The following is a 22,796-nucleotide window of genomic DNA, read 5'->3' as shown; positions in this document are numbered from 1 at the left end:
GAAACAATGAAGATATCTGGGACAGGCTAAATTGTTCAAGTTCTTGTAAATTTACTGAAATAAGTATTAGTTTATAGAAGACATGAGAACATGTTGGTTGTACCAGAATAATTCCAATACCAATCAGTATGGTGCCTAGAAGCAAACACATCTAGAGCAATATTATGCGGTAACAGTAAGTTTTATGTAAAGGGATTTGTTCTTATCCATTAACTTTACAGTAATCAGGTTGCATATTGCAACCAATTGCAGCCAATCAAGATAAAACAATTTCATAACTCACTTAACTTTTTTAATCAGTTCAAATCAGAGATGACTGAACTGTACCAAGGGTATTTAAGGGTACACCACAGACAGTTGATAGAGAGTCCTACTTTATTAATCACATCAAACATAAGCACTGCAACGTTTTCTACACATTCAATGAAACAGATATTTCAGCAGCTTTCTTGGGCTTGGTCCTTTTTTAGTTTCTAGGTAAACATCTCATGAGCTGCACAAAGACTAATCTAATGTGGGGCTGTACAATTTACATATTGTAATTTCAGAATGTTTGGTACATAGTTTTCTTTATACACTTTCTGCACATTGGATTTTAACATTCATTCAAGTTTCTTTTTCTAACCCAACAAACCACTATTGAAATATTATTTTAAGCAAATGAATAACTAATATGACAATTCAACGTACAAGTGCATTCATTTTAACCCTTTACTGCTTGGCAATCAGCACAGAACACATATGCATTTTAACTGTTTAATATTTAAAAATATCAATGACACAAACGTGAGATGAAGGAAAATCTTATCAGAGGTGAGCAGAAAAACAACCCTAACAGTTTTAACACCTGGTTAAATATTTGGAGCAAAAAGCAATTAAAAACGTCCGAATATATTTGTTTTCTTTAGGTATTTACGAATATTCCACTTCCACCACGATTTCAATGTGAAAATACATTAATGATCCAATTACAGAGACAACGGGATAAAGTAATTTAAGATACATTATATTCTTCACTCATAGAGCAGATTCGCCGCTAGAGGGAGCTCGTTTGACAGACTAACTTGGCGTTTGCTACCAAAACGTCGGAAAAAGTGGAAAACGACCAAGTGTGGTTTTAAAGTAAAAGATAATAGAAAATACACAGTGTGCAGTTGTTTAAGCGTATATACTCCTTTTAACGTAATGCAATTACCGCATGATTAATCGTTTCTCTCCGTTCTTTAAAAAAAGCATTTTAAAGAAATGCTTTAATCAAAACAGGTGCCTTTATTAAAATTGAAAATACAAAGACCTATCGCCATAATTTAGGTAGTAAAAAATTTATTCTAAATGTTATGCATTATATCTTATGCAACAAGGTACGTCTTATAGTAATTCTGAAATCCAACCATTTATATCGCAATGAAGTGTAAATATAATAGAAATAACATTTTTTACACAGATGTGTCTATTGTATAGTACCTGAAAGAGGAAAAAAAACAATTGTGTACCACTTCTCTTAGATTTGATATAGAGCCTAATCACAACAGATCAATAATAATCAATATGTAAGTTAGAAACAAACGTCTTAAACCACAACTAACTTGATTTTGCACATTGAGTTGCAACACACTTGCACGTCACTAAGTAACAACCCAATTCTCTTTAGGCAGTGGTGGATTAGGCCGAAATGAATTGCCTTTAAAAAACTCACGCATCATACTGTATTGGGGTTTTTTTTTCAGCACAAAAAATAGTGTTGATCAATGAAATAACATCAGCCACAAAAACAAAGACAACTGTATCTAGCTCGCAGTATAGCCCAGTTATGACAGCTTTAGTAATGAAGTGACAAAAGAAAATCCCAACTGTGGCAGGTTACGATGATTACCTCCTGTTAAAAAAACATATGATGTTCATTTTAAGATTTGAATGTCTATAAAATAATGCTCCACTAATATTCTGCCCTTTAGGAAGCGTGCAATTGGGTGGCAAAAAATATTTTTTTAATAAAGACCATAATAATTAAATCTGATCAGGCTAAGAAAGGTTTTCTTAATATTTCTTAATAAGCAACATAATTTTCAGCCACTTATCAAGTTCACCTTTTTTCACGTATCGAAAGCAACTCATCGAATTTAACTGTTTTGTCTGATTCAAGTTTCATTAATTGCCTGTACACTGTACTTTTCCATTTTAAACATATTTCACATTTCTTTTTCTTTATTATAATATTGATGGTAGTATTAAAATACAATCTGATTACACTTATACAAAAATACAATTTGCACCTGTCAAATTAGTCCATGTAGACGCTTCAAACTTTAATATATATGTTTAACTTAATTAAAATATAAGCCCAAAGTATATGCCCCGGGTCTTATCCCACCCCAATGGAAACTGAAAATGAATTTCACTTTATAATTAAATTTATAACAATAATAATAATAATCATAATAATAATGACGATAATAATAAAATAATAATAATATGGCGCTGCTATTTTTATAACGACGGGTATTCACGGATATCTATTTTTATCAAATTGCCGGCACCAAATAGACACCGGACGTTATGTGCAATGTTCTCCGCAGATGTTATATACTAATATTTGTGATATATGGCATTGATTTTCTCTAAATTCACGCGCCATGCGACGAATTCACAACACATACGCAATACAACAACCTTTTGTTGATTTCATACTCCGCTGTTTTGTAACTACAACTTCCTTTATAAGTACTAGAGAAAACTGTAAGATCTTAATCAAGGAATAACAAAAACACTTTGACGATCCAAAACTTTTAGGAAATTAAAATGTAACAGGGCAACACCGTTTACTGCTAAAACTGTAAAAATGAGCGCGATCTTGAGTAAGCAAAGCATAATATCTGCTAAACCACTTAATTTAACGAGCACTTTTCCTATTAAAAAAAAACAAAGTTTAATCAAATCGGTTAAGTAACTTATAAATTCCCAAAATGTTAGATTGATTTCTTAATATAACATATAACCAGAGAAAATCAGAAAAGTATCCCTGCAATATTACAACTATCAAATTAAAGCACGAAACCTCAACATACAAATAACATTTACTTGGAATATGCAATAAATATACCTCATAAAGGTATCCTCGGCAAATGTTCGCGTAGGTACTCTGAAATGTGGATTTGGAACTACCAAATTGACTCTTCACTGACAGCAAAGGAAAGCTAATTCATTTAATCCAGACATGTGAAGGGACATTCTTTAAACACAAGTGGGAGGGCACCCTATGGACCAATCATAGATGCGTCCAAATTTGTAACCCTTCATTTGCGTCACCAATAGAGAAATCACATCCATTTCAAAACTCCATCAGAGATTAAACATCAGGATTGCACCGGCTGCTGTTTGCTTTGTGGGGTTGGAGGGCCAAAAACCTGTGTTTCTCTACAGTGCCTTCTAGCAGTCAGTGCCATTGACAGATACGGCAGCCAGCTGTTGCTGTTATTGGAATCGATTCAATAAACCATATTTACTCTTTCATTCTCTCAGGGGCAAATGGGTGTTTCTGAGGGCTGTGACACAAGTCTCCAATCAGGTTCTACTACTCTATTTGTCACTGGATAGAATGACTTAATTTTTTACATTTTATTTTACCAGAGAATTAAAAAAAATAATGTTTCATTCTTGCTAAAACTTCATCTTTTACAATTATAATAGTAGTAATAAATGTGTAGCAAAAACTTAAATTCTATAATTTAATCACACTCTTTTCCCCCTGATACCAAATGCAGTAATGACATAATAAAAACCAATACAGATTTTGAAAAATATTTTCTTATAAATTAAAAAAGAAAAAAATATGGTATGAAAAACTACACTGAAATACAATAAATAAATTGCACCAATTAGCAAAATCTTGTAAAACTGTTGAGTTCAGATGTATTCCTTTAGAAAATGAAAAGGGTCACATTTAATCTTATCATTAATATTCAAAGAAAAAAAAACAAAAAAACAACATGCAATATTGGATTACTCTTTAAGTTATAGATTTGCTGTAAAAAAATCTTTGGTACAAATATGAACGTCTTGTATCAATAATTCCCATCTTGTAGTAGCGTTCAAATTATTACTCCATCCAAATCACTCAATGAAATCACACATACTGACCATGTCATAAAAGCTCCTGTTCAGCCTGTCATCCAGTGCATTTAGCTTACTCTTCAATCTGCTCATCATCCACAAGTGCACTGCTTATATTTAACACCTGTGAACATCTTTGGACCAATCAACTGTTCCCCAAGACTATCACAAATGCATAACCTTTGGACCATTAAGCTCTACTCTTAACCTCCTGCTGATGGAGAATCTGTATCCTAGGAAACAAAGCTGTTATCTGATGGGGACTTTTCCATACCCTTATCAGATCTGCACTAATCATTTTGTAAACTAAAGAATTTAAACGTTACAGGTTGTTTTTTTTTGACCAAACCATTGTTTCAAACAATATTTGCTTTGTGTTATTAAACTTTTTGTAAAATGAAAATCATTACCGAGTAGAATCTACATACAGTCATGCTTCAAAAGACATATTTCACCCAAAGAAATATTAAATATTAACATTGCAATCTAAAACAGGATGTCATCAGGACAAGTTGCGTATCTGTTCCAGACTAAAATGGTGACTAAAGAAAGGTTACAAACCAGATGAGACCATACAGCCCATCCAGCCCCTTTAACAGAAATAATTTACATTATAATTCTTTTTAATACTAAATAATACGCATACAGTATCTATTATTTTTTGTTTTTAACTCTTTACTTAAGCAGTGAAGTCATTTGCAATGAACATTTACAATGATGACCTGGAGAATAACTCTTATATAAATAAATACAGTAGATATGCACATTAACAGGAGCAATTTGAGTGAAGTACCTTGGTCAAGAATACAACCAGGTATCCCACCTAACATTTGAACCAACAGCAAGAGCTGCAGGCATTACCATCCATCCATTGTCCAGCTGATTTATTCAATTTAGTGTTGTGGTGGCACCAGAGCCGATCCCGGCAAGCAACAGGCGCAAGGTAGGGTACACCTGCAGGGCAGACACAAACAGACATGCACACACTCACGCCAAGGTCTGGAATGTTCCAGGAAGCCACATAATCTTCCTCACAAACATTGGGGGAAAATACAAACCACGCAGATAGCATCCAAGGTGTGGAAATGAAACCTGGGCCCCAGCGCTGTGAAGTAGCAATGCTTAACATTGTGACTCCATGCTGCTTATTTAAGTCTTATCTATGTATACACTACACTATGTAAGTTCTTAACTTTACTTCACAGTAGATTAGTTGGACCTATTTTGTACAGATGATTATTTGTTGCTGAAGGGTATTTGTGGCTAATAAATCTGCCTCTCAGAAGTCTTCTTCTGAAAAGCAAATTAAATTTAAAAGTTTAGCAATAAACGGAAGGAAGGACTTCATGGAATTTCTGTAGTTTCCAGTTTTCACAAATGGCAATTTGTTCCTGTTTTGATCCTTTGACAGTTTTGAGTTAGTATGGCTGGAGCAGGCAGCAACAGAAAAGCTGGGCAGCTAAAAAGATTGTTTCAATTCCTTCATGATATGCAAACCCATCGCAGGAGAATGTGACTCGATGACTGTACTTCACCTAATAAACAGTTCAGCGAGTTCATAGGCACACCTTCCACAAATGCAGTTTAGCACAGTCCAGTATTCACGCATCATAAACCAGATTTTTACTGGAAACTTTTCCTATGACACACACGTTTTATGTTTTTGCTGCACAAAAACAAAGTATCTGTAAATATTTTAAGAAGTGTAGTCTTTTAGCAATTAAAAGTATTTGTTTTAGCTCTGTCAATTGTTTTGTAGTTTTTATCACTGATATTTTCAGTGCCTGTACTGTATCTCTTGGTTATGAAGCTTTATTAAGCATTGGAACATTCAGATGTTATATGACATTTTAATTGTATTCTATTTAGTTCTGTCTTTCTTTTGACCCTGAATATATTCTTTTAAATTATGAGGAATAAATTATTTTACTTAGATTACATAGTATGAATGCTGTATTTCTAATTCCTATTTTAACTACTCTTTTGTAAAAAAATTGTCTAAACATTAATGTATGAATACGTACAAGTCTGCACAGCCAAAAAGTTAAAAAACAGGGCTGGTGAAAACAAGAGAAATCCTAGAAAACAGATTCCTCTAGAATGTCCCCTTTACTGTATTCTGTACACAGTTTTGTGAGATACAGTATTATCAGTAACTAGTTTCTCAGAGTTAAGATATAATGTCAAGTTTATTTGAAACTCTGAAACCAGAGCATCTTATTGAAGAGGAATATATAACAAAAAGAAGACAACATAATTGACAAGGAGTTTTTTTCTCACAATGTTATGATAAATACCAGACATTCTGACATCATGTGTCAAGACCCTAACACTTAAAATTATAACAGGTTTAAGTGAGGTTGGAGTTGTTTTTTGTGTAGGGTAATTGTTACAGAAGTGCCAAACAGAAGAGAACAAATTAACTAGAACATAAAGATTAATATTTTCAAATGAAACACATTCTTCTGACTTAGCAGTTTATTACCAGATGTACCATAGTGTATTACAGTCACTATACAATAATATACATAGAGGCCACACAAAACAAGTTACATTGTACACAGTGCCGCTTACACATTGTTTTAACTGTGCTATTTGATCAGTGCACAGTTTTAACCAGGTATAAAATAGTTTACTTCACATGCTTTCTTAAAGTTTGAAATCACCAGTTATCTTCTGATATAACCCACCCAGTTTAGAATTGCAAATTGTGTCCTTGTATCTTGGATCACAGCTACTACTCTGTTATCAACATAAATTGCAGACAGCCTCCTTCAGCCCACCCATCCAAGTTATTCATTTATTAAAACGATACAAACTCCAAAGTGACCTATAACAGGCTCAGTCCCAACTGGAGATGAGACATGGCCCCCACTGACACTGGAGCAAGCTTGTGACTGCGAAGCTGCAAAAGACACTGTTTCACTGGTATCTGATTTACCCCCCCTCCAACTCCAGCCCCATCTACAATGCCACTGAACCAGTTTTGTTGTGACCCAGAATTAAATTCACAAGTCAAAGTGTAAAACTTTGCCTGTTGAGCCACTTACGAGCCCTACAGCAACTCTACATTTAACTCTGATTCTACACTACACTGTAAATAATGTGCGTTACATCACTCACAAGTCCCAATCAGACATTGTCATAAATAAACAGAATGTTTAATTTTATCAATGTTTGCTGTTCTGTGATCCTGACAAGGATTCTGCCATTTCATTTGAAGCGTAAAAAAATCATGTAGAAAAGCTTCTTCATTGCATTTTGGGAAACGTCAGAGCAAACAAGAACAAATACAAAACAGAAATAGATATGTAATGGATACATCAGATACCATCAAGATTACAGTTAACTGATAGGTTGATCTTTCATTAGACAATGTTCTGATGAATCTACTGAAGATTACTACTCCAAAGAGGAAAAGCAAATAAGTGAAATCTAGACAGAAGTGTGGGATAATTTAGGTCTTATAAAAACAAAACTTCTCAGTTTGCAAAGAAACTTTGTATTTCTGTTTTCCAAACACATTAGTAACATTCTGATTGGTTGCAGGCTGTCTGATGATTATGTTAATAAAAAAAATAAAAATCTGATGTACAGATTTAGAACTATAAACAATACATTGGGTAGATTCAGTAGAGAGCTCATTTAAAATGAAGTCCTACTACAGTGTAAATGACCAGATTCCAATTACACTTTAAATTTACCACCAACCTTCCTTATTGTGAAGTAAGAGATTAAAAATTAATTGTCCTCAATTACCAAATATTGTTCTGCTTATTGTTTACTAGGCTGAAAGAGGGCATTGGAAACAAATATTCCAAAGAACTGTCAGGAAAAATGTGCATTTCTGTGAACTTTACTCAACACCAGTGAAGCCAACAGTGAGTGAAAACATATACTGTTTTGATACTGATGTTATTTTGTTTTTGTGAACATGCTGGAGTAACACTGTGAACTTCTGATACCAAAAACCTAATGTTTGCCATTTACACATCTGAATGTAACCAAATAACAAGAGCAAGTAAATAAAAAACAAAAGGTTTGCTGATTTAAAAACAGAAAACAGGAAATGTTTTATTTTCAATACAGCATGTTATTTAAGTTTGCCTATGGGGAATAGGAACCATATACTGATTCTTAATTTTCTGGACAAGAACAATAATCTTAATTTTATACAGACAAATTAGCTGATTCAATGTTTATTCATTAGCTGGACAGTTTGCTCACAATTCACCTGTTGGGAAAATCAGACTATATTTTAAGGTTTTTAATAGGCAACTGGGAGGTCCTCTACTTACTCAGATCCATGGTATTGCAATAAATTTGAGAGCTGTAAAAACATCTCACTCTACAGGATCAATATAGCCCAATTAAAGACCTAATAAAATATTAAACCCAGCACACACTATTATCATAAACTACTATAAGAAAGTAATGTGGCTAGGGTGTTATGGAGTAAATATTAGTAGTAAAGAAACAATATATGAAAATCACTAACACGAGAACCATGATTGCACAGACAAAAGTCCATGTTATGAAATATTGCTGGAAAGCACTCTGGTAGTCAGGCATCTATATTACTGACATGTGTCAATACGTTACAGCCCAGGATGATACCTGCTATTTTTTATGTTGATCAGTTAGTTACATGCCATTTGACCATGAACAGTTTTAATGCTCAGAACACAACTGCAGAAATAGCCAGTGGTAGTCAAGAGAGCATATTGGTTTACACAGGAGCACCAATGTATACTTTGGTAATGGCATTTTATCAAGCATGATATGTATCAGGTTTGGACTAAACTGAATGAACAGTTTTTGTACAATATTACTCAAAAACATATGCTGCAATTTGATCAGTGTCAATAAGAGCAGTTTGTATCACAGCAGTGTTTCACCAAGCAGTTGATGACCTGGTTTGGTAATAATAATTAACTCAAGCACTTTTAGCTGTTGATGGAATATGGCAACTGTCAATTAATGGAGTGGTTCTCAAGAAAATTTTGAAAGGGCTTTTGAATGCACTGGTCAGCATACCAATTTTAGAGTTCACCACCATTGAGTTTTAAATTTGGAAAGAAAAGACAAAGTGAAATCTTTTATATAACTTTTAAGTTTTTCTATATTAAACAAAAAATCAATTACCCTTTATGGCATTACCAGTGAATAGTGTTTTGACAGAAATGTGCAGCATACTGCAAAGCTGAACTCCCAGCACTGGAGAGATGAAGACAATATGCTTCTCTTCACATTGTAAGAGCACAGTGTGGGCACTGAACAGAGCACTGACATACTTCCTACATCCTAATACTGGAATTGGCATGTGTCGAGCTAAACAACCTTGCCCAGCTCTGCTAGTTTTCAGCCAACTGTTCTGAACCCCTTGAGGCACTTTAGTCAAAGTTGGAGAGTGGCATTTAGAAAATCAGGAGCACATTGGGAAACAAAAAGACTTGAAAAGGCTCCTGCAGTCTTGTTTGTACAAAGACTGTGCACATTGCTGCAGTTGGGCCCCTGAGAAAGGCCCTTAACCCCAACTGCTCCAAGGGCGCCATATAAATGGCTGACCCTGTGCTCTGACCTCAAGCTTCTCTCTCCCTATCTGTCTGATAGAGAGCAAGCTGGGGTATGTGAAAATGACAAATTCCTAATACAAGAAATTTGTTGTATGCCCAATTAAGTGATCTTATCATAAAAGTGAAAGTGGTCTATGTTGTTTTGTAATTAACACAGAATCACAGAAGTGCACCTACCCTTGTGCCCAGAGACCACTGTAAACCCATTCTGGTCAGTATCAGCCTTATCAGCACATAATCCGCTCACATGTGTACAGCCCCACACACAAACATGCACAAGACAGTAATTAAAGTGCCCATTTACCTTTGGTTGATCTCTGCAATTGTTACAGGTTACACAAAAAGCATATAGGTGTAGAGTAAATATATTCAGAATAATATGTAAATTTTGCAAATGAGATATGACAAAGATAGTTTTTCATTTTCACCAAATCAATTAAATCCATGAAATGTAGAAAATGCCTTGAAAAAAGGATGGCGATTAAGCACTCCCAACTTTTTTACTACAAATTATGGAAATTTAACTTATTTGCCAGTTTTGGTTAGCCCTCTCTCTGAAAAACAGTTGATTCCAATTTTTATGACCATTTCAACTTGCAAAAAACAAGTGTTGTAAAAAAGAGGACTTAACAGCCATCCAAACAATGGTACGTGCAGGGCTGTTTCAAGGGGGAGGAGAAGGGGGCGGCTGCCCAGGGCCCAGCGCCGGCCAGCCCAAACCTCCCCGCCCCAATCCCCAGTCCCGCTTCACACACACATAAAAATATAAATCCATACATCTTTAAATATTTTAATAAAGCAACACACGAAACTCATATTTTAACTCCAGATGAAGTCTAAAGTTAGTGGGAAACCAGATGCTTTATTCAGAACTGGAGGCACTAGCTACACATAGGCCATCGGTTGCAAGCTAAAAGGGATTGCGGCAGGACTAAATTAGCTTGGAAAAAAAGTTAGCCGGTGGAACAATGGCGAGCACAAGCAGACATAGGGACAAATTTCGAAAACGCTACAGCGGGTGTGAGAAAAGAAAAAGGGAGGATGCAAATGTGGCACTTAAAGGGTCTTTGGAAAGGTTCGTTGTAAAAAGCAGAAGCGCAGAAGAAACGGACACGGATGGTGAGATCTCGACGACAACAAGGATGCTAGCATTTGGACACCTGAAGGTACCAATAGTATTACCAACAACGGCGATGAGTAGTTATGTTCGGTTCAGTATGTCTGTATGCGCAGGCCGGTTAGGTAGCTATTTCATCACCTGAATGCTGCTCCCTGCCGTCACAACTACACACAAGAACCCCCCCACACTGGGCCCCACCCCCCCCTTGAGATGGCCCTGGGTACAGTACATGGACAAGGCATGTGCAGCACATAAAAGACTGTATATTTTTTACAGATGAGTAAAAAATATACAGGTCTTTAGTTTCCAGTCAAGTTTGGAAATCAGACACAAAGGAGTGATTTTAATGTTAAAATCTAGACATGTATTAAGAGTTCAGGGAAAACAAAAATCCATTCCCATTTGGGGAGAATTAAACAATACTCTTGAAATATGCTATGTTTCCAACACTACTGGCATAATAATGATCTGATTAAATAAAGAAAATGATTGGGATACACAGTTAGCTGTGCAGCTGCATAAATTATATTTTTTGTCAACACATTTAAGAATAATATCTGAAATATTTAAACAAGTGCAGTCTGTGCTGTGCATACAATGAATATGCTTAGCATGTGTGAATTTAGAAGAACAAATATACATCATGTATATATACACATAATATATTCAATTGTTATTACAGAAACAGTGCACAATTCTGCAGGACAAATTGTATGCAATTTCAGACATGCTATATGCCTCACAATAGTTTTTATCATACTAAATAACAAAAAACATACCACATTTATGAAAAATTGTCTCAAGAATCCTGATGTTACTCACAGTGGAAAGGGTGTGACTTTTTGGAGTACTGATAGACTAATAAAGACTCCAGCACATCTGCCAACATTATAGCACAGCATGTCACAAATATGGGAATTTATTATTGTCAATCAAGAAGACATGATATAAACACAAAATCTTATGCTTCTATCCTCAAATGAGTATGTTGATGTAAACACAGTATGACTTGAATAGAGAGAATGCAGCAGATCAGTCAAAATAAGCAGATGAAACTATTGGCCATAAACTAAGTTAATAAAGTATGTCAGAAAGCAACTTATTATAATCACATTTATTATGAAGCACTGAAAAAATATATATTTCAAAAACGATTACAAGAGACATATTGTAATAACACGATGACCAAATTTAGACTTGGTTATCCAATAAAAAATCTCATAGAACTGCCAAGAAATTGGTCCATTTTCTTCACAATCAAAAGATCCTTTTCAGGACCAATTACTTCTGATACAGAAGAGCACTAAGATGCGGACATTTGGATCAAGAATAGAGTATAGCTTCATCAACGTTAAATGATGTAAATGATACCCATGCAGAGAAAGAAAACACTGTAAAACCTCACAAAAACACTATAAATTGTCATCTTCTATTAAGTTTAACTAATAGACTGTAAAATGACATGGAATATTGCATTTTGAACAAAGAACTTTCATTTGCACCTTGTACATTAACTTTATAGGTGGAATTATGTATTTGTAATTTAATGTTCAATTTTTATTGAACATTAATGAAGGTGCTGTGCACAGCATAAGTACTAGTTAACAATAATCAAACTGGCTAGCAAAAAGCATGATAGTGTTATAATGCCAATACTAATATATAATCCAGAAATAAAAAGTAATTTGCTTCTGTAACTATTTTTTGCAAGTTACAACATGATTCCACAAATACTTTTTTTGGACACTACATTTCTGTCTGGGGACATCCCAAAGCATGAACATAACTGTTTGAATAACAAGTTGTCTTGGAAACTAGTACTTTATATTCTTCTGAAAGTTTTCCCCTCTGGGAAAACAAACTGTATCTTGTATAGACTCTGTAACTGAGACAATGTCTAATTACTTTCACTTGAGATCACTTGTAATACATTTGAGAGAGACAAGAGATTTCATCACTGTTACCTAAACTGGTATCCCTAGCATTATTCTGGCTATTCTCGATATGGTCAGCATTTATAGCAAAATTGCATATTTATTGTGAGTAGAAGTCTTTTCTCATTTTTTCTTTATTATTATGTAAATTTTCTAAGAAGACTGAAATTGACTTTTAGTAAGAGAAATGGTGACCATTTTTTGTGCAATTCTGATTTCTAACTACCAATGCAGGGCACTGACATAGTCACCACAATGGTTCTGGACAAAGGAGTTCATGGGTTTAAGAGTTTATTGGGAACATCGTTATAGATATACCAATACAAGTCAAAGATGTTATGTGTGGAAATGAGAGCTCAGAGGATGAACTAAGCAATGGATACTAGATTCTCGACAACATGCTAATCTAGAGGAGGTCAGATTTTTGAATAAAGAAGCTGTGGGTTACAGTATGTACAGTAGACCAAAGAAAGTCATATCTGACTTAATGAACTCAAAAGCTCTATACAGAGAAACAATGAAAGCTCATCAACAGACCGGTATTCAGACTGTAAATCACTGAACTTTGGATCTTACTTTTTGTGGTATTGTGGGATTAAATATATTCAACACATAAAGGGGCAGTCTAGATCATATTCAAAGGTAATGTAAATTGATTTATTACTTGGAAATGTGGAAACTATTTAGCCACCATAAGTTAATACTCTTGTTTATAAATGCTAAAAGGTATTGGAAGGACAATTGTTAATATCAATTTATACATCCAATTTATTAATTAATAAGTGTGTACTCAGTGTATTATTTACAGTACATTTTTCAGTTTTAAATTTAGTATGCTTAGTTTCAGTTTTCCTACTGTCATTTCTTTTTGGTCTGAATGTGCATTCTGCAGCCACTTGAGACTAACTGTATAATGAGTTAATCTGTTTGACCCCTGTATATACTTAATGCTTGCCATGGCTGTTTCCCCCTCATCTACATACAACTTATGATAGCTCTTTTATGCCTGTAAATAATGTATTAAAATTTATCAATGTTTTGGCTATTGATCTAATTTAGGTGTTTTTCTCTCCATTTAGTGTCAAAGAGCGCGCATGTCCAGAAATTCACTTGAGAGTCGTTCCTCTTTTGGGATATTTACACCTTTGAAAGTTTTTTTTTGCAGAAACTTTTGTTTGCTCTTACAACATATCAGTAAGAAAAAAAACATTTATCTAAATGATATCATTCATGGATGTTGCCATAAAACTCCATGAAACTAGTTTTTCATTACTCAACTTTTAATGTTCTGAAATATGATAAATATTATGAAATTCTAAAATATTCTGGGGTCTTATGCTTTAGAACATTAAAGCATTTCTACATGTACAATACAAATGAGGTGACAATGGAATAAAGTAAATTAAAAACATGGCGATCTACCTACTAGCACAGTCAAAGGAACTGTGCAATGTTTGCAGAGAACATATTCCCATTATCTCAGCTTCACTGACCAAACAGGAAGACGCCAGAGCTCATAAGTACCAGGGACATCTCACAAATCTCTACTGTGGCAACAGAGGTTCTGTGAAGAATAGTGATTGGTATCTGTGTTGTACTAGCAGTCATTTATCGATTCTCAGAAAGCCACTTCTTCATGGCAAGTGTTGTGCCAACCCAGAACCTGTCCCAGACAAATAAGGCACATGGTGGGATTACCCCCTGGACATAATGCTAATTCAATGCAGAGTGAATGAGCACACACACAGAGACAATTTAGAGACACCAATTAACCTAGCCAGCATGTCAGTAGAAAGTAGGAGGAAACCAAGCACCAAGCAAAAACCCATGGAATTTGTAGAGAAGAGACAAGGTCAGCTTTTGTTTAGAATATTATCTATATCGCAAAACCAAATAAGTGAGTTTGTCTCCAGAACTGTGGTAATTAAATGTGTGTTATTTTGACAGTTAAAGATTTTACAGATGCTAAGTTCTACAGGGTGTTTCCAGAATGAAACCGCCAAACACTTATTTTAAAGTATTACTTGATGAAAATAAATAAGGTTCTGGCATATTCACCAATTTCACTTAGGACTCCTGCTGCTACCAATCACTCCTGCCAATCTTAACTGGATAGCCAGAAAATTATTCACCGAAGAAGCACAGAATTACCACAAAAAGACAGTTATCTTAATGAATAGTACAGAAACCAACTAGCAGTAGATGACATTCACCAAGCGGTAAAATTGATGAAGTCTAAAAAATTTTATTTGACAAATGTAAGGATATTATTCAAAAAACATACAGTAGGTGATTATTTTATCTGTAGATATAATACAGTAGGTATTATTAAATAAAAATACTGTAGGTTTAGGGCAGTGTAACTCTGGGGTTTAACATGTGAATTTACACTCCACAGAATGAAAGATCAGAACCGGAAACACTACTACTGACTTCTCCAACAGTAGACAAAACACAAGATGAATGTTGAAAGTCCTGTCTGTATACTGTACCATCCTCAGAACAACATGTGAATCCAGCAGTAGTGGGATAGGCATTTAAGCTGTTCATTAGCATGGAAGAACTGTAGACTGCATAAAACAAAAACTTCCCCCATTCTTGTGCCATCTTTACACTGAGAGAACAGAGTGAACGTAAACATGTTGTTCTGGTTGATCTGATCTGGTTAAGTAAAGCTTAGAATTGAACTAGAAAACACTGATGTGTGTATACATCTTCTTACGACACATCATAGTTTACCCAGATTGCTCTAGACTTGTATTCTTTCAGTATTCTTTCACCTTAAGTAAAATACAAGGTACATTGGTTGATGTATTTAAAAGAAAACTGCAGTATCTGACAGAGAACTCCTGATTCATTAAAGATGAGACAACAGTAGGCTTCCATATTCTACATGCAAGACCACTTTTTCAAGAATTATGAATCCTGAACTAAAATCCTAAAAAAAGTTGTCATAAGACAGTGGTTTGCGACTTTAAACAATATGTAGCACATATCGGTGTGTTGAAAATGATGATGAACTACTCAAATAAACCAAAAATGGCTATACATCACAATTACAAAGGAAATTTCAGAAATGTCTTATTACTTTACTATACTGGCCACATTTTAAACAAATGAAAGACACTCTTTAAGTGTGAATTAGAAGAGGACTATGGATAAAAGCATTGGTTAAAGAAAGTTTCTATTAATAAAGCCAAGGTTTATAAATGTATACAAATTAGTAGAATCTTTGGAGTTTTCTTAGTTTTAGCATTACCTAGTTTAAACTTTTTATAAATTATGTGTTTTTTTTTTACTATTTAGAATATTAGAAAAGGTTCTTGGGTGATAAACACTAGTTTCTACAAGTAAAATACATAATTTTAAAGTTAATAAGATGAAAAAGCAAACTTTAATGACTTCTTTTCCACATTTTTTTTTTACTTTCATACAAGTGGGGCACAAATGTAAACGGATCAAAATTCCGGATATTACTGTAAGTATGAGTTCATCTTCAAAATCTTGAATAAAACTCAATTATATTAGTACTACTCAGACAGAAAGAAAATTCTACATAATCTACATAAATCTCAAATGATATGTTAGGACTTTGTTATAAATTATCAAAACGTCTTAGAAAAAAAAGAGTATCATAACATTTTATTGGAGAATTTAAAATCCAGCATATTTATAATTGAATATAGGATTAAACAGCAGGAATGATGGGGAACAGAGAGTTCATTTGTTAATTTTCTGGTCTGTAACACAAGGATCCTAATCTTCAAACAGTACATGCATTTAAAAGTACCTGCTATATACCCCAAGTTAAAACGTAAATAATTAAGAAAGAAAATCTACGTTTTGGTGTCTTCAAGTACTTTGCTGCTTAAGACCAATAATAAACACGATTATACCACCGAGACATGTACTTCAAAAATCCTTCAACCACAAGCTACAAGTGCATTCCAAATGCGTCAGATGATGGCAGCTTTCTGTCTGCCAGAGGCTTTTTGTGTCCATCTAAAGAAATGCTGCCAACAAGTTGGCTGAGACAGAATTCGTGCTTGGCATTTAGGTCACAGTTTTGATTTAATATAGTTTTTAGAAAGTTCTCTGGATAGTTAACAAAGGTTCACTTATTTTTAAAATATTTCTTAAAGAATTTTGACTGAAGCTTCTAACACTACAATATAAAAGTATAATGTTAAACATACTGTTATAGTATCACATTTCTGTTTAATTTACATTGCTTAATCTAATCAAACCCCTTATTCTCTTCTTATTTCTTCCCATTTCAAAACAGAATATTTTACATCTTATTAACCAATAATAACATTACACTTTCAGTACCATTCCAGTTAATATATTTGGAACACAACAACTAATGAGTTTCAAATGAGAGGAAATGAGAACACAATGGGTGTTCTTTAATGACACTGTTCTTGGCAGATGCCCATTATTTCACAGGACGTGTGGGAGCCAACCTTATTAAAAGCACCACTGGGTAGCTTTGAAAACTTTTTTTTTTATCCTGCTTTTAACAGTATAAAACAAAGGCAATAGATGCTGATACATTCAACTTTCAACTTTTCTTTTAAAGAGCAAGTAAAATATTTTTACATTATCACGTGTAAACAGTCATTTTTTGGTGCAGTTGTGTTCATGCCTCATTCACCAAATCTGTTAGTTGTGAAGCAATAATGCACGTTTGAAAGCATTAACCATAAGCTAATCAAATATCAATTGCTGTTATTACAAACTGACATCTCGATAAATAATCCTAAAACGGTTTGTGAAAAAAAACTGAATCCATGCAGCCCATCTAGCTTGCTTGGTTAATAGAAGCTTACTGATCCGAAGATTTCAGCCAGCCCTTTATTAAAAAAGCGATGGTATCGGCTTCAACAACTTTGTTGATTAGCCAACTCGAGACACCCACAACCCTTTGTTGTGAACACAAACCTTGTGAAAAAACATGAGTTTCAACATCCATTGTGATCGGATCCACTTTACACCGTGAAGCACCATTTGGATTTGTGTAGCCTTAACATTGAGGCTAATTTCACACTCCGTGGTCAGAAATAGCCCTATATTTGTTTACCTAAACCAACATCCAGTAGCCCAAAATAAGTGCCAATCAGAGTCTGTGAAACACCTTGTTCATGGTTTCAACGTGTGGCTTCCTCTCTACATTTCTGCCCAGTGCCACAGCAACATTAAAGCACCAAAGTGCGCATGCGTTCTGATACTCCGATATTATCAGCATTATCTATACCATTAAAATATACACTTTTTAATAATGATTAGCACAAACATTCAAGAATATGTTTCTTGCCATTATTTGAATCACAAATCTCTGATCACTACACACTCCATCACTATGCGTCGTTCACTGCTACTTATTTATCGCAAATCCATCTGAACTTGAACATCTTTAAGACAAATAAATACATTTTTTTAAAAGGCACACTTCTGAATTACAAGTACTTAAAATCGCAAAACCTTGCATGAAACTGCATGTAATGAATTTGAAGTAAAGAAAGTTTCTAGTATTCCTGAAGCCATTAATCCAAAATACCTTTACCAAAGACTAGTAAGACCTAGCCCGAAATACAATGACTTAACCCCGAAAGAATCTTCCAGAATAACCCCCCTAACCAAAGCACAAGGCTAGGCGGAGCTTGAGCTGCTAGCCCAACCTGAAAACTACAGGCATATATTGCAATATTGCAATAATGACAAACGTCCCTGCAATATTGACAAATAATGTTGATAAATACAACAATCAAAGGCAGAGAAAGGGCCCAATAAAACTTGTCCTACCTGTCTGCATTTAAAATGATTTAGTTTTAAAATATGCACAAAGCTGACAGTTAAAACATAAGATAAACGTTACGTGGATTCAATGCTTTAACACATTCATGCTAACGCTAAGCTGTTTTTAAACACAGGACAAAAGCATATACACAGCAATTTGTTTAATCTACTGGAGCTCTTCAGATACTGCCCCTTCAACATGTTTTTTCCCCCGTTGGATTAAAGATCCTTCCAATTCAAAGTCCTCACTATATCCAAATATATCATAAGAAAATTATCAACTTTAAATAATTGGACAATAAATGCTTGTCATTAATTAAAACTATACCTTCAATTGTACTGCTGCGTTATGACAAAACTTTCCTGCAGTCATTAAAATCTTTCAAACACAAAAAACATTTACTTGCCACAAGTTATCTCAGTTTCAGGGAAAATGCATAATAGGACAGACCTTTAAATACATCTGCATTTTACACTCTCAAATTAAATTTAATTACACATAACAACGCGCAGATCAAGACCATTTAAAACCCTCTTAAGTTCTTTTTTCTTAATTTAACTATTTTTACACTAGCTCAAGCTATGTTACTAAGCCGCACAGAAAGCAAGTCTGTTCAAAACAAACGCCCACCACATGCACACTTAACACTACTGTAGCCACCGGTGGTATGTTTAAACGCCTTTTCAGCAAGTTTTAAGACACCCACATTTTCTCGATATTATCACAAATACTTTTTTACCATTTTCATAAAAACCGCCAGAGCACTGACCACTGTTCCCCATTTTATCTACTAAGCTTGTCATATTGTCAAGTTTTTGTTTTACCATGTATCAAATGTAAACGTTCCCCTTGATTACAGGGGTACATACTAGCCCACGTTCCTACAGTTATTAAGCACATTGATATTAGACTCCGGTTAAGAAGATAATGTGTAAACGCACCTTATTGCTTTACAGTTCTGTTGATTCACAGCTGAAGCAAGGGCGAATAAGATTTGTGAATAGCTGAACAAGACCCTTCCCATTTAACAGCATGGAGATACAGTGGAAATTTCCACCATGTGACGACTACCCTCCTCAGAGCATCGAGTTTCATCCCTCAGATGGGCAACCAATCGGAATTGGAGAAATTACTTAGGAACCCCAAAGCTGCAACTGCATTCTTCATTCACGGATGTACCATAAAAATCTGTCTGAAATAGTGTATACAGTTTCTAAATATGGTTCCCTGGGAAAGAGAAATCTGAGGTGAACTCGAAATTAAGTTGTACCTGTGTTCAGATATGATAATATTACGAATTTTACAATTAGTGTCATCATTTATTATTTTATTTTTACCTTGCTGTTTTGTTAACCTGACAGTTTTGGTTCTCCATGCGTGACCAACTCTAGTACATTTCGTGTTATGTACTGTATAAACGAAGAAGACAGTTTCACAACACACACGGACTGATTTCTAAACAGAAACACAAAGTAAACCATTTGAGCATATTTCTAATGCTTCAAGATTAAACGGGACCCAGCGTTCACCGTAATCACACAATTATTTAACACAAATTTGAATAGATCCCTTTTTTAATTTTAGCGTACACCTTGGAGTTAACGAGCTCCATTCGCTTGATTTCTGCAGAATACTGAAAATGAGAATGGGCATAGCAGAATTATATTTCGTTCTGTTAAAAACATAAAATACCTCTGAACCGTTTCCTTTAACAAACCAAATAAAATAGAGCAGATTTGAATATTTTTTTAAGTGTTATTATAACATTTAAAGAATCATACTTCTGTAAAAATAACCCACAGTCAGGACACCAAATTTCAAAAAACATTAACAAATGAAAACGAATTTTTCAATGTGAAATTACTACATTTAAAAATATATTACATTATTTTTTAAGTACATACCTTTGCAAAACTGAAATTTGAAACTGTGGAGTTTGAAAGGTTCTGCTTACTTGAAATTTTGAAACTTCCAAGTTCCCAAAGATTCCCAATTCTCAAGTATTATTTTGGTTTTGAAATATCTGCTTTAAAATGGTGTAATGGAGTAGTAATTTTATTCAAAAACCTAAGAAAAGTATTAAAATAGAGTTTTTGTATAAAAGAACATGGGTAAATGGCAAACCTAGGTAGAAAATACCAGATAAGCATGATAAAATTATAGACTTAAATGAGGAAAAATGCACAAAAATTCCTAAAACAAAAATTCTCTTCCTCAGTCTGAACCACTTTCCCATCTTTTTCTTATGTGCATTTATCCTAGGTAGTTTGATGTCAGATTGAAAATCAATGACATCAGTCATTTTCAGGATGATCAAGAGCTTAATCAACTTTTTGTTTTTGTTAGGTCAGTGCAGCTTGCTTATCTCTTTGCACCTAACTGACCCAGTATGTAAGATGTTTCAGTGTGTTTCCCGAAATATCTTACTAACGTAGAGTTTAAACCATCCATTCATGAATCCATCCATTTTCTAACCACTTCATCCAATTCAGGATCGCAGGGGAACTGGAGATTTACCCAGTGGCCGGGTAGGCAGGGTACGTCCTGGACAGGTCACCATTCCACTGCAGGAAACACACAGACACAGGGCCAATTTTCCCAGAAGCCAAGTAACATGCCAATACAGTATGTTTTTCAGCTGTGGGAGAAAACCAGAGCACCCAGAGGAAACCCACACAAGCACAAGGAGAACATACAAACTCCACACAGGTGTAATGCAGCAATGGCAAGGCAGCAATGCTAATCACTGCACCACCGTGCCGCCTGAGTTTACACCGTTTTTGCAAATTTGTTTTCTCAACCTACCAGTCTTTATTTACCATAAATACACTCCTATTTCTAAACAGACTATTCATTTTATTTAAAGATAGTTCTGCATGCAGCAGCAGCAGCACCGAGTGCACTCTCAAAAAAAATTCAGAAGGTAAGTTTCTGATTTCTACTTTCAGAATTTTCCGACTTAATAGCAAATATCTTTTAATGAATAATTTTCTAGTCAATTGTCTTTTGATGTTGCAAACTCAGAAGAGAAATGCATGCATCCTTTTAGATCTGTCATCAATCTGACTGCTTATTTTTCACGTTGTGAAAAGCTTTGGAACATTGGAAAAGGTTCAGTTTACATGTCGGTGGAAGATGAGAAATAGTTTCTAAAGAAAGTACTCTGGACATTAGCAGAACCTTGAGACATCCACAAGGCCAATTCTTTACTAGCACAGTGGCATAGCTCAGGTACAAGCTAGAAATCACCAGGTATTTGGATAGAGCCTTTGAGAGGACATACTACTCAAGTGACCCTGTTATATATAAAACCATTTTTATTTTGTCCTGTCAAGTCAAATCAATTAATTTTATTGAAACATTACAGATCAGATGTTACAGATTAAAGATTACAGATGTTTTTACAAAGGTTATTGCTATGATAATTGCAGCAAAAACAGTTTTCAGTAAGAAAGCAATCAATTTTATATGTGCATTTGTGCCAGGATACTCACACCTCAAGCCTTAATTGACCTTTAAGAACGAGACCAAATTGCAAGGTACCGTAGCTATAAGATAGTGTTTACTTAAATTCAATAGCTTTTGTAATCATTTCAAAAAGACAATTCCTCAGGACTCTGAGGAGTGCTGTGAAAATTGAAATGTTTTCTGTGTAGTGTTTTTTTTTTTACCATATATTAGAGGAGCAATCTTATATATACATCCAGAGGAGCAATGATCAGTGTAAGCAACTGTACTGTATGTATAATACAATAAGTACTTAAAAACAAAAGCTTTTTAAAAAAGGAACTGTATCAAAACCATTACCACAATTGTATATTAAATTAATAAAAACATGTGCATGATGTTACTGTTGTCTAAAATTAAGTTAAAAAATAAAACATAAAACAGACCAGCGATCATTGCAAGAAGGAGGAAGCATGAGAGAGCTTTTACTTTTATTGCAGATACAATACAGACCTTTCTTTCATTTTGTTTCTTCTCTACCTAACCTACCTCTACCTTACTCAACTCAACTTTCTTCTTACTTAGACTAACCTGGATGTGACCACCACTAAACTGGTAACAGAAAGGTTTTAAATCATTCTTCGCTGACTGATGAATTACCCTCTTTACAAAAACAGAAGGAGAACTCCAATTAAAAGTGCTTCAGAGATTAAGAAAGATGAAAATAAAGCATTATTTTTTTATTTCAAACAAGGGCTCAGAATCCTATATACTGTACACCCACACAGTTTAAAGACAAACACTATCTC

At 34.5% G+C, this 22,796-nt stretch overlaps 1 protein-coding gene across 2 annotated transcripts in view; it reads right to left on the bottom strand.

Moving 5' to 3' along the window:
• Positions 1-19,566, bottom strand: part of slc38a4 (solute carrier family 38 member 4) — a 44,746-nt gene extending 25,180 nt beyond the window's left edge. The window contains exon 1 of one of the 2 annotated variants that reach the window (XM_088922569.1): positions 19,482-19,566. The gene's annotated coding sequence lies outside the window, so the exon portion shown is untranslated. Of the gene's footprint in view, positions 1-3,100; positions 3,281-19,481 lie in introns of those variants that run through there. The other variant, XM_088922567.1, reaches the window with a different exon arrangement.
• Between the last annotated feature and the right edge of the window lie 3,230 nt (positions 19,567-22,796).

The sequence above is a fragment of the Atractosteus spatula genome, chromosome 8 (genome assembly GCF_055471065.1).
Source record: "Atractosteus spatula isolate fAtrSpa1 chromosome 8, fAtrSpa1.hap1, whole genome shotgun sequence".
In the NCBI taxonomy this organism is placed as follows: domain Eukaryota; kingdom Metazoa; phylum Chordata; class Actinopteri; order Semionotiformes; family Lepisosteidae; genus Atractosteus; species Atractosteus spatula.
Note: the sequence above shows the minus strand (reverse complement) of the source record. Positions and strands in the feature narration are given on the sequence as shown.